Source organism: Myodes glareolus, chromosome 18 (genome assembly GCF_982192425.1).
Source record: "Myodes glareolus chromosome 18, mMyoGla1.1, whole genome shotgun sequence".
Taxonomy (NCBI): Eukaryota; Metazoa; Chordata; class Mammalia; order Rodentia; family Cricetidae; genus Myodes; species Myodes glareolus.
The window spans coordinates 41,088,545-41,102,186 of NC_142043.1; the positions used below are offsets into that span (position 1 = coordinate 41,088,545).

The window sequence follows — 13,642 nt, forward strand, 5'->3', positions numbered from 1 at the left end:
GATTTGGGAAAGAGGAAGTGAGGGAAGGAAAGGGGAGAGGAAAAGGCAGGGAAGGGAATGGCAGGGAATGGAAGGGAATGGAAGGGAAGGGGAGAAGAAAAAAGTATTAGAGAGTAGCAATAGTTCCCACTGAGGTAGTTGGCTGTTAGACCGTGAAGATAGAATCAGAACTTGAATTGGCTCAACTTTACCGATAGGATATATTTTCCATGTGCTTAAGTGATGTCCTGAAGAATATTTATTTTTATTTTTATCTGTTCTTATTTATCAGTAAATATTGGTAAAAACCAATCATGTTCATTAAGATTATAATATGCAAGATGTTTATTATATTATTGTAATATACTACAGTATGATATGATATATTATAATTATAATATTATAGATGTCAGAAATGTTAAAAAAATTATATGGCAAAATACAGTCAAAAGACAGTTTGTAGGTGGCAACATGGAACTGCTCACCCACAATCTCCTGAGGTCGCATGTGCGGGGCGTGGGCACGCTGCGGCTGCAGGCCACCGAGGTCTGCACCAACCCCATGGAGTTCAACCTTTGTAGCACGGATGAAACCTAAAGTGGAGTGGGCGGCGCTTGTGTAAGCGGCAAACACCTTAAACCTGACCAAAGTACCCAAAAAGCCGACTGAAGGTTATGAACAAGACGAGACGTTTTTGCGGAAGATGCACCACGTGTTGCTTGAGCTTGATGTGCTAGAGGGCACCCTACAATGCTCAGAATCTGGTCGTCTTCTCCCCATCAGCCGCGGGATTCTCCATATGCTGCTGAATGACGAGGAGACTAAGACGTAAACTTGCTAGCCACCACTTTGGCATTTTGTGAAGTGTGTGTCAGTTGTACAGTCTGTTAAATAGGTGTGTGACCCTGATCTTCCCCCAGTGACTCACCAACCACCATGTACTTGAGCTCCATAGAATATTTTTTCTCATTAAAGGTTCAAAACAAAAAAAAAGACCAATATGTAAACATATCTCAGTTTTCCTTTTTCAGGAAAGTATATCTTTATGCACAGCTACACGTACGCCTTTTAGAAAAATTGAAAACTATATAAAATTATAAGTTTGGCCTGATAAGACTTTTGTAGTTTCTAAAACTTCTAACATGAATATATCACTTTGTTTCCAGAAAAAAAAAATATTCAATTATAAGTTTTAAATGAAAGGCTGGGGATGTAGGTCAATGATAGAGCACTTGCCTAGCCTGCACAAGACCCATCACTGCTAAATAAATGAATAAAGAATTCGCCAGACGTTCATTGTTCTGTCTCAGCAGCTGGGCAGGTTGACTGAATAGTAGCCTATGAGAAAGATTAAAAAAGCAGTATGATTGGTATGAAGTAAAGAAAAGAAGGAAACCTAAGTACAGTGGAGGAAAGTTCCCGTGAGAATGTACAACATATGTTATACATGCTCTCCTTACATTGTCTCAAAGAGCCCATGACTGTGGACACACAGATCTGTGCAATGAAGACGGGAAAATACCCCACCTTTCAGAGATTATTAGATACTAATTCTAAATGAACATCGATCCCGGTGAATCTCGAAGTCTATTGTGGTTTGCTAGTCAAGAGATGAGTTATAAAGATAAGATGCAAGTAGATCCCTGACCCCATCCTGCGGTGAGCATTTCTAGTCCTTTGTGGATTCCCTGGAACAAACATGCAAGGAAAGGAACCGGTGCGTGAGTTGTACTCCCGTGCCATGCTTCATCAGACCAACAGCAATCTCACACATCACAGATGAGGTCATGGAGAGGAAGCTGGCCTTCACAGGTCCACAGAAACGAGCAAGTTGATGCAGATGACAGCCTCACTCAACTCACCCATTTAGTCTGTGAAAAAGGAAGGTGGGCCTTGAAAAATGATCCTGGATTAACATAATCGGATGGCGATATCAAATACCCCTGCTGCTCCTAGGGTAATCTCATTACTGAAGGAAATCAACAGATCCTGGTGCCTAATATGAATCTATCAACCTGACAATTGTGTTTCTTTTCTAATAACTATAATTCACTTGGAGCAATTTGCTTTCAATCGGAAGTACATCTTCACCGTCTGGTGTGAGGATTGTGTCAGTACTCTGACTCTTTCCCAATCGATTCCACAGACCCTCACCCCATAAGGTAGGTACATAAGATAAAATGGTAATAGCAGATACCATATCTTTGGAGCAACGGTATAGAGAAGTTAAAAATTCAAAGATCTTCTTTCTACTACCATTGAAAGTTTGACTCTTCCAATATTGGGGGCCCATAGGAACATCCTCCCTAAAGTCATCCTGTGCTACGTCATGAACCCACCACGATGCCTCATGAAGCCTCTTTCAATTCCAAAAGGAAAGGCCTCTCTATTCATTGGAGCAGCTTGGTCCAGTTACCAAATAGCACACAAGGAGACCTAGGACAATAGAAGACCCTCCAGAAGGCCCAGTCCTCTATACACATTTTGGCTCTGAGACACAGCAGCTCTAGAAAGAGATACACAGTGAAATGCTTGTACTGAGTGCAGGGCAATCCCAATAGGGAAACAAGAGTGTGTGTTCAGAGGACCTTGAAGCAAGATTACGTTCTTGGGAACATGGTTATCACATCCTTTCGAGACATGGTGCTTGGTGTACTTACAAATGCCAACAGATGCCTGACTATGAGGTAACAAGTAACCAGGTGTCCTGAGCTGGCCATCAGGAACTGGCTGTGATCTGAGCCATGAAGCCATTAAGCTGGATGTACCCAGCACTCAAGCATTGCCAGGCTTTAGCCTCATGGGGACTTCGTTATAGATAGTTGGAAAGTTGGGGACGGGGATTAAAGGAACCTGTTTTTTCAGACAGTTCTGCATGCTGATGTTGGTTGCACGCACGGGATGGTGGTGGCTCAGCCGTCACTCCACCCTCTAGGAGAGGCAATGAAGAAGGAACGTCACACAGCAGGTCTTTATTAAAAAGCGATCTTTTCTTTTCCCTCTCCCTTTTGTTTGCTTTTCTTTTTCCCTTTCTCTAGAAAAAGAGATACGCAGAAGCATAAACAGGGTAGTGTCTTCACCGCATGATCAAAAGTTTAGGGGTGAATGAGGTTGAAAGGCTTGCTCACAGATAGGCGCATGCTCACAGTGGCCTTGGGTATGTGGGGAACAAATTTCCAAAGAAACATCTTGTAAAAACAGCATCCTGTCAAAGTCTCTTCCCAAGAACCCTAACATTTCCTCATGGGTTCAAAGTGAAGTGGTCATACTAGCACATGTGGAGGGGACACACGGACTGCCTCTCCCAGGGCTGGTGTCTCTGGACTAAGGCTCAACAGATCCATCAGGTCAGAAGAGAAGAGCTAGACCTGGACTTCCTTCAATCTGATAGAAGCAGCAGCATCTTCCTTGGCATGGAGCCATGAGGGTAAGATGCTTTCATTTACCATCTTTCTTAGGTGGAATACCACCTGAAAAATGGCAACCTAGAAAAATGACAAGTGTGTTCTAGAGTGGCAATATAGCCTCTGAACCAATAATCCATATCTGGCACTGTTTCTTTCTTGCTCTAAAACGTAAATCAGGCATCCAAGGAAGTGAACTTGGCCATTAGTAACACTCCCACTACACCTGGGTGCTTCCTACAGCTGCAGCATTGGCCCTAGTTTCCCAGAGGTAATGAATGAATGAATGAATTCCTTCAGAAGGGGTGGTAGCAGTGATAGATGGTATGTCACTCGAAACTGCCACCTCTCCACAGCTCCAGGATGCCTGTCAACCATCCTTGGTGGCCCTGATGAGGCATCCATTTGATGGCACAGTGTTAACAGTGGTGCTTTGGGTTCCCACTAAAAGCTTCCTGACTGAGGAGCTTCCTGTGGGAGTACTGGATGTTTAAGAATGATGGACCATACATATAATGAAGCTGCTGGATGGTTTCTTCCCATGCTCCACCTAGATCAGGTTCTCCAGCCCCACTCTCATGGCTGTCATGACTGGTCATAAGTTTTTCCCTTCTGTAGTCATTTTGGACTCAGTTGTTTGCAGCTGACTGACAACTGATGAAACAGGAGAAACACATTTGGAAATATGTAGCCCAAACCGTTAAATTATGTGTGCTCTTTAACTCAGCATCCTCTACCAGGATCTTACTCAAAGGAAAGAAATACACGCATGAGCCCAGAAAATGAATTTGCACATACGCATCTTTCTTTTAATTCATAAAATGCAAGTTCTCAACAACCATTAACGAATAGTGACTAACCAAGAAACTTCATAATATTTTACCTTTTGATAATGAGGAAACATAGAATATAATGGGAATGTGTCTTCTCAAAGAAAATCAATGAAGACATACACATGCATGCAGTTTAGTGTCTATCTTCCCCTCAGAGGTTATCCATTTGTCTCATAATTGGAGAGGGTGACAAGGAATAAATACTAAAGTATTTTGAATAGCCTAACATGGCGTCTCCAACAAATAGGGTAGGGAAACTAGAAACGCATGTGTGAATGAATGAACAAGTGAATGCAAATGAAACTAGATCCCTACCTCTCACCCTGTACCAAACTATACTCCAGATGGATGGAAGACCTTAATGTAAGACCCAAGGCCTGAAACCATTAGGAGACAAGCATTTTAAGATATAGGCATTAAACAAGGACATTCTGAAAAAGATTGTAGTCACTCAAGAAATAATGTCATTAATTGACAAATGAATTTCATGGGATTAAAAAGCTTCCATACAGCAAGGGCAAGTAGATAGATAGATAGATAGATAGATAGATAGATAGATAGATAGATAGATAGATAGATAGATAGATAAGCAAAGGCAAATTTGTGAGTAAAAACAAAACAAAACAAAAAAAAAGCCCATAGGATGAGAGAAAGTCTTTGCTAGTTATACATCATATAAAAGATTAATATCTAGCATAAACAAAGAATTCAATAAACTATGTCAGTCTAATTAATAAATAGGCTAGTGGTCAGACAGTAGTGATGTATGCCTTTAATCCCAGCACTCAGGAGACAGATGCAGGTAGATCTCTGAGTTCCAGACCACCATAGTCTACAGAGCAAATTCCAGGACAAGCTCCAAAGCTACACAGAGAAACCCTGTCTCCTCCCACCAAAAAAAAAAAAATCCAGTAAGTAAATAAATAAATAAATAAATAAGCTAGTGAAATGCATACAGGTCTCAGAAAATGGAGTACAAATGGCCAATTACCATGTAAAGGGAAATGCAAATTAAAACTATATTGAGATTCTGTCTCATCCAAGTAAGAATAGTAGTCATTAAAAAAAAAAAAAAACAACCTTACTTTTTTTAAAAAGTCTATTAGGTCCAGTTTGTGCTGTTTATAAACTCTTGGGTGTGGTCATCCACACAAGCATTGTCAATGTATCAGGGTTCACACCATTAAAGAAAACTAGCTCTCCCTTCCCAGCAGTTACACAAAGCTCCTCAGCTAGGGGTCATATTCTATGTCCACCTTCTCCCATACTGACTTCTGTCTGGCTTGGTCTCATGCAGTTCTGGTGCGTACTGCCAGAGTCACTGTTAGTTTATCTGTCCAATCACCTGTTTCGTCTGGAAAACTTATAATCCTTCCATTCCCTCTTACTTCCCTGGGAGGAGGTAGGTAGGTATAGAATGGATAGGGATGGATCTGGAAAGAATTAGAGGGGTGAATATGATGATAGTACAATGTATAAAATCTCCAAAGAATTAACAAAATATTTTTAAAAGAACAGAAGGAATCAAATATTTAATAATAAAATATCTAGATGAAATCTTAAAAGAAAACAATAAACGTTGTCAATGATGCAGAGAAAAGGAACTGTAGGCTCGGATGTAAACCTGTCAGGTCCCTTTAGAAATCAGTGTGGAAATGATTTTGAATACTAAACAATAATCTTCCCTGTGACCTGGCAATACTATTCCTGTGCATTTACTCAAAGGATTCTATCCAAGTTAACACAACCCAGGGAGACCAGCATATCAATAACGACTGTAGCACTATTCACAATATTTTGTAGACTTGCCTTGAGAGGCCTTACTCTTTCTGAAGAGTGGATGGGGGCTGAGTCCCTGGATTGTTTATAGACACATAATCAGGATCTGTCTGACTCTGTAACTACACACCCCAGTGAGAAGAGCCACCATTGATGTAAAACAGGAAACAGAAATATGTGTGGGTAAAAGATTAACAGAAGTCCAAGGCTCGGGATCGAAAAATTGGGTCTCAGTCCTGAACATTTTCTTCCCCTCCAAAAGCTAAAGAAGGCATCTGGTTGATCACAAACACAGGGATGGAATCATTGATCTCACAGAGTCTGGAGCTAGAGAGACGGACTTAGGACAGCAAAAAGTCAAGTGACCTTCAATGTGATTTCAAAAGACCAGCCTCCTCCAGAAGAGTGTTCATGAGATTTAGACTCTCTTAGTGATTCTGATCAATTATAGATGGAGACAGTGAAAGCCACCTTAAAGGGAAGGAAGAGTTCCCCTGACTACGTTTCCATGTTATATGGTTAAAACAGTTAAAACTAGTGGAGTTGGTGGGCAGTGGTGGCACACACCTTTAATCTCAGCACTCTGAATGCAGAGACAGGCAAAGCTCTGACTTAGAGGTCAGCCTTATCTACAGAGCAAATTCCAGGGCAACCAGGGTTATACAAAGAAACCATGTCTTGCAAAGCTAGAGGAGTCTTAGAACTGGTGCCCAGGCAAGGTCACCGTATTCTCCTCCTCCTTCTTCAGTGGTTTTTCCCCATCTGGCTCCATCCCTTCATCACTATAACAACTACAAGACACAAAGGCTCAACCCAGGACAACTTAGGGCTCCACAAAATACTCAGCTCTTTATGGACCCCATCTCCAGTGAAAAGTCCATGGAATTCAAACCCCAGACCTTTTGTGAGGCTCTGCCCTACCCTGATCCAGACAGGGAAAGAATCTGCAAGCTTGCTATGAGTGCCGACTCATCCTTCCTCCTCACAGGAAGACCAGTGGATGCAAGCCGAGCCCTGCATCAACTAAAAGCCTGCTGAGACGGAAAGGCCTCTGGTCTTTCTTTAGTCAGATATACCTTGTCTTATGCAACAGGTGTGTTTTTTAAAAGGAGGTAGGGGTGGAATCATTTTAATGCATACCCCAGTAATTTTAATTCACGAGAGAGTTAGCTACTTAGAGAGAAACCCTGTTGTAAATCCTTTCACAAACTGAGGAACATTTAAGTAATTACCCTTTAATTTATGTTCTCTGTGAGGTCAACTATTTAAATGTCTATCTTTCTTAATTTGAGGCATACCCGAATTTATAGTATGCCTTTAGAACTCATTATGGCTAGGAAATGTATTTCTTTCTTTCTTAACAGAAAAAGAAAACAGTATTTTGGTAAAAGAGGCAGAAGGTACCTATTATTCTGGCAACTATTGAAATGCTTATTGCAAAAGAAGGATTCCTTAGGAATGGATGGGGGCTGAGTACAGCCTGGACCTAACTGTCTTTTATTTTAAAATGTGGTGTGAACGTATGTGTTTCTATAGCCACTGTGCAACCTTTTAACCCCTCTGATTTATGTTGTCTGGTCATAATTTGCTAACCGTGGTGAAAAGCAAGTTGGGGAGGAAAGGGTTTATTTGGGTTACACTTTTGCAACATAGTGCATCCTTGACAGACAGGACACTTTAACAAGGCAGGAACTTTAACAAGGCAGGAACCTGGAGGCAGGAGCTGACACCAAGGCCATGGAGGGGATGCTGCTTACTGACTTACTCTTATGGCTTGCTCAGCCTGCTTTCTTATAGAACCAAAGACCACCAGTCTAGAGACAGCAACACTCACAGTGAACGGGGCCCTCCCCCATTAATCACTAATTAAGAAAATGCCTTACAGGTGGATCTTATGGAGGCATTTTCTCAACTGAAGTTTACTTCTTTCGGATAACTCTAGTTTGTGTCAAGTTGACACAAGACTAACCAGCACACACATCTTTATTTCTCAGTAAACTTAACAGAAAAACTCTCCATTAGGTTAATGATAGAATTATTGGAAAATATTGAGAAATGGCCTTAAAAGAGTTTATTGATGATTCCCTTTTACACATGACACAAATCCAGAATAAATAGTGGACAGTAATGCTCTGTATTTGGGACAACAGAGCTTTACACTGCAGGCCATTGAGAGAAACTGAGGCACGAATTGATTTGGAACATGGAGAACTCATCTTGCCTGATCAGCGCTACAAGTGGGGAGACGTAAATTTCAGGCAGGCTCAAGTGTGCTCCCATGTCCTACAAGCAAGTTAAAGGCAAAGACCACAGCAGGAAGGAAGTGATGTTGGACATATGGCAAGGATTTAGGCCAGGGCATACAGGAAGTGCTTTGCTAATGTGAAGACAGTACATGGAACGGTTTTCAGAAAAGGAGGCAGAAAGGACCCAAAGGGAGAGAGTCGGGGTCCAGATGACCGTGATGGCCACCTGCGGGGCTAAAATGTTCTGCTGCGGTAAGAACTACACCTTCCAGTATGCAACCCACAGGGTGCCACAAGTTGTACATTCACATTCGACCACAGCCTTGTTCTAGCATAATGTGTTGTGCCTTCCAAGCTTAATATTTTGCGTTACAACAAATATGCTTTGCTTGATTTTAACTTACCCATGCACAACTTGGTCTTTATCTGGGGGAGGCCAGCATGCTGTGGCAGGATCTAGCAGAATGTTTATACCTCTAAAGCACCAGCTTTCAGTCTGTGGGTCACAACCCCACCGGGATCACCTAAGACCATCAGAAAACACAGGTGTTGGCGCTGCAGCTCATAATGGCAGCAAAATTACAGTGATGAAGTAGCAACGAAAATAATATTATAATCGAGGGTCACCATGAGGATCTGTATTACAGGGCTGCAGCATCTGGAAAGTTGAGAACCACAACAATGGGAAGAAACACTGTCTCTAATTGGCAGCTTGAAAGATGATACTTGCCCATCAGCGAAAGTGCTTGAAAGAACAATATAGAAGGAGGCAAGAGTCTAAAGCTCTTGCATGACACAGGTGAAGGGCAGAGACCCTGGCCTCGGGACAAGTCACTCTTGTGATCCTGTAGCCACACCGCTTATCTGCATGTAACATGGATAGCATTCCGCAGATCTCAGGGCTAAGGCAGCTTCTCTCACATGGAGCCCATATCCCACGGCATGTCACAGCCCGCTATACTCTCCTCAGGGATTCTTGGCCACGGACTCTGGTCTAAAAAGCCAAGGGAAGTTGACTGATTTGGGGCCCTTCTGTTTACCCTGGCCATAGCCAGCTGGAACAAAATGGTGGAGAGCAGAAGGCTTTACTGGTTGTGCACTGTCAGCAACTCCTCCAAACATAAGCCAGCAGTGCCTCGAGGATGTCATCCTTCAGGATGGACCCAGAAATCATCAGTATCCCTCCAGAGCGTGATGAGAGCTGTCACCAAATAGCACCGCACAGATCCTGGTTCGAACCAGTATGAAAGGGACACCGGATAGTTCTCCTCCTCTTTTTGCAGCTTGAGGACCCAAAATGTGATTGTCCACACTGAGCAGAACCTTATAGGACCTGACTTTGCCGGCCCCCTTCAACTGCTAGTCTCCAGATCTGTGTAATATAAAAGAGATTTCTGTTATGGAGGCACCACCCAGTTCATGGTGTTGCGTTATGGTAACTAGATTGCACTGAGGTGACTCTCACCTTCAAAGCCTGAGAGACCACTGCACTCAAGTGTTCCGAGCTCTTCCTCTTGCGCATCCATCTCAACTGCAGCCACCTGGGTTTCCCTGCAGGCTCCAGTCCTTGCCAACTGCAGGGCTTGGCTGCACGCAGGCTTCCAAATCACAGAACAGGTGCTACGTGACAGCTCTCCACGCCTCAGATTTCCTACTAAGTGCCCCTCTGGTGACAGAGGGTACGGGAATCTGCTCAGAAGTCTGGCAAGTGCACCCAAAAAGTACAAAGATGTTGAGCACCTGGATTATATATATATCATATATATATATGATGCTCACATAACATAACTTGTATGGAACTCGGTGGACTATCCCCATACTGTGGCCACCTAGGGTCAGCCCTCTCTATCCCAAGGACCGTCTTCCCAGATCCCCTCTACTGCCTCATTGAGAACTTGCTCCAGTAACCTAAGCACCTGCTAGTGTTTATATGTTCTGCCTGCTGGATGGACCTAGGTGGGCTGGTTGGTGTTATACCCTGACTGTTTCCCTCTCAAAGGTGGTATGAAGCTCTAGGTTGTACAGACTGACTGTATTTGAAGAAGACATCTTTTTTGTTGTTTTTTTTTTGTTTTTTTGGGGTTTTTTTTGTTTTGTTTTTTTTGTTTATTCAAGTATCCGAAAACACTCTTTCCACTTCCTCCCCTCCTCCCAATACCCTCCCGCTCCCCCCACTCCCTCTCCTCCTCCCTCACCATTCCCAAGAGCAGTCAGGGTTTCCTGTCCTGTGGGGAATCCAAGTTCCTCCCCCCTCCCTTCGGGTCCAGGAAGGTGAGCATCCAAACAGGCCAGGATCCCAAAAAGGCAGTCCATGCAGACGAAACAAGACCCAGTGCCATTGTCAATGACTTCTCAGTCTTCATTTGGACCTCGGGGGCTCAGTCAGCCCCCATGTCAGCCACATTCGGAGAATCCGGTTTGATCACATGCTCGTTCAGTCCCAGTCCAGCTGGCCTTGGTGAGCTCTCATTCGATCAGTCCTTGAAGAAGACATCTTGACAGAGTAATTATGATTTAATGAGGCCATAGGAATGGGTTTCTGATCTAGTAGAATTGGTGAGCCTGGCCTGGTAATGCACATCTTTAATCCCAGCACTCTGGAGGCAGAGGCAGACAGATCTCTGTGAGTTCAAGGCCAGTCTGATCTACAGAGTGAGTTTCAGATCAGCCAGAGCCAGACAGAAAAAAACCTGTCTCAAAAAAAAAAATAATTTTAAAAAAGAATCGGTGTTCTCAGAAAATGGGGCAGCGATCGCTCTGTCTTTCCCTCCCCCTCCCCCTCTCTCTTCTCCATCTCTCTTCATAGCATATCCACACAAACCAAAGGCCCTGTGAGGGAACAGTAGGAAGTCAGAAGTCAGTCAGCTACCTACAAGTCCTACAGGGTGTCCTCGTCAGAAAGCAGCATCTTGACTTTGACATTAGGACTCCGGAGCTGTGAGAAGAGGTGAGGAAATGAAACCAGGAGTGTGGGGAGTGCAGTATGCTGGGTGCTTGCTGGATTCCAGTCCAGTGCTAAACATCTGAAATCTGGCAATCTGCTTAGTCACAAACAATGTCAGAAACTCTCAGAAAGCTTCTTTCACATGGAGGAGTCAGAGACGCTGTGTAGCTAGAGCTCCTTACAGCAAGAATTCAAACATGGGTTTGCTTGGCTCCCATTGCTATGGTTTCATATCATAAAAAATGTGATGAAGAAAAGTATGAAACTGAAGTTCATGATATAGGGACACTAATTTTGTTCTAGTACCATTGGACTTTCTGTCACCATTTGGAGTCCAATTTAAATCAATTAAATAGCAGTATTTCTAAATCCAACTTGACGATAGATTGAGAGACAAGTCCAAAGGCTTCATGACCTTGAAATGCACCTGAAAAGTACAAAGATGTTGAGCACTCGTTACATATTATCAAAGGAAAAGCTGCTAAATGGGGGGGTGTTTATTCTCCTGTAAACAAAATGAGGATTTTGTAGTTTTTAGATTATAATAATAACATTTCTTCCTTCCCTTTCCTACCTCCAAACTCTCCCATACATACCCATCCCTACCCCACTGTCTTTCAAATCCATGACCTCTTTTGTCACTCATTGTTGTTGATTTGTGTGTGTGTGTGTGTGTATTTGTGTGTGTAATCACCTGCTCAGTCTGTATAATGTATAATGTTACTTGCATGCATGTTTTCAGGGCTGACCATTTGGCACTGAACAATCAATTGGTGTGCTCTTGCCTAGGGAGGGCCACTCTCCTGCCTCCACCTTCCTTTCGTTGCAAGTAGTTCCTTGTGGAAAGTTGAGACCTTGTGGGCTTTCCCACATCCACTATGTCTTTCCCACTGTTTACATCTAAGAAACGCTCCCACATCTAAGGTTCAAGGACCATCTCGGAAGAGTGAGCAGAAAGAGTGTAAGAACAGGAGGATCGCAGAGTTTGCTGTGTGATTGTGTCTCCTTTCCACATCAGACACTACACCCAGAAAGCCTCCCCAAGATGACTGCCCAAGCACGAGCTGAGCAAGGATGGCACAAAACTAAAACAAGGAGTTTTAATACCAATCTGTTTGACAGCTGATACACTTATACAAGAAAGTTTGAATTTTCCTGCATAAAATGGACTCATATTAATTGTAGGTCCATTCCCCCCAATTAATACGCTGAACTAGTAAACGCCATGAGAAAATGTGAGGAGACAAGACCACTGGGAAATGATGAGATAGGAGGGGAGGGGCTTTGGGTGGGTGAGCGTCCACATGGGAAGGGAGAGAAAGCTAGTTGTCCATCTTTTTTGTCCTTGAGAGTGCAGGAGGGAAAGGCAATCACTGCGAAGGAAGAGTCGCGCCTTTTTCAGACATGGTGCCTGCTAACACCATAGTCCTGGATCCCCAGATCCAATTCCCCAAGATCCAGTGCCCCAGGACTATAAGAATCGAGTTTCTTGTTTAAGCCAACTGTTCTACGATGTATTTATGTTAGCTCTAAACACCAGTGTCTGTTTACCTCTTGCACCGAGAATCTATTTTTAAAACATTTTTATATAAACTTCGGGAGAGAAAATTGATCTTCAAGCCATAGTGTTACCACTGCAGCTTTCTCTGAAGTGTGAGGATGTGGCTAAGTAGTTATTTTAAACTGCTGAAAACATATGTGTTAATGCTATATTGGGTTACTTGTTTATCTCACATGACAAATTGTTTTAAATATGCATATAATTTTGTGATAACTTATTATTGGCTGGGGTGTTACCATTGGGTATCTCTATGAATTATTTGCTTCAATTAATAGCAGGCTTGCTTTGGTGAGCAAAATACATTTTCGGTCGTTCCTTCTGGAAGAAACCAAACTGAAAACTAACAAACCAGCACAAAGGCCAGCCTGGTCTGCATAACAAGTTCTAGGCTAGCTCTGGCTATGTGACAAGACCTGTCTCAATGTGGGGGGGTACATATACATATATATATAAATTATTAATATAAAATCTAAATAATTAATATGAATTCTAAAGAAGAATTAGGACAGGATGACATTACAGAGCATGGCAGCAGGCTCAGATCAGCTCACTGCCACCCAACTGCAAACTCTAAACCAACCCAGGCCTTGAGGATGCAAGCAGGTGACGAGAACTCAGTGCGCCCCAGCTTACCTGCTCTGTTGAGGCCTGACACTCCCAAGGAAGAGCAGTTCTGGCTCTTGGGAAGCCATTGGGCATGACAGCAGCACTCACCCGGGGCCTTCCCAGGCAGTGAGGCTTGTCTTCCAGACCCTATATCCCGGATCACACACACAGCCAAGTTTGCACGGAGCATTAAGCGCTCGACCTGATGGAACCAGCTAACACTGAACAGGACAGTGAGAACCCACTAACACGCACAGCCTCCCGTGTCACATGGCCAGCCAACTGTGGTT

At 43.2% G+C, this 13,642-nt stretch overlaps 1 pseudogene; it reads left to right on the top strand.

The window, feature by feature from the left end:
• Positions 1–450: 450 nt before the first annotated feature.
• On the top strand, positions 451–811 carry LOC125397926 (multifunctional methyltransferase subunit TRM112-like protein pseudogene; annotated as a pseudogene).
• Positions 812–13,642: the final 12,831 nt, after the last annotated feature.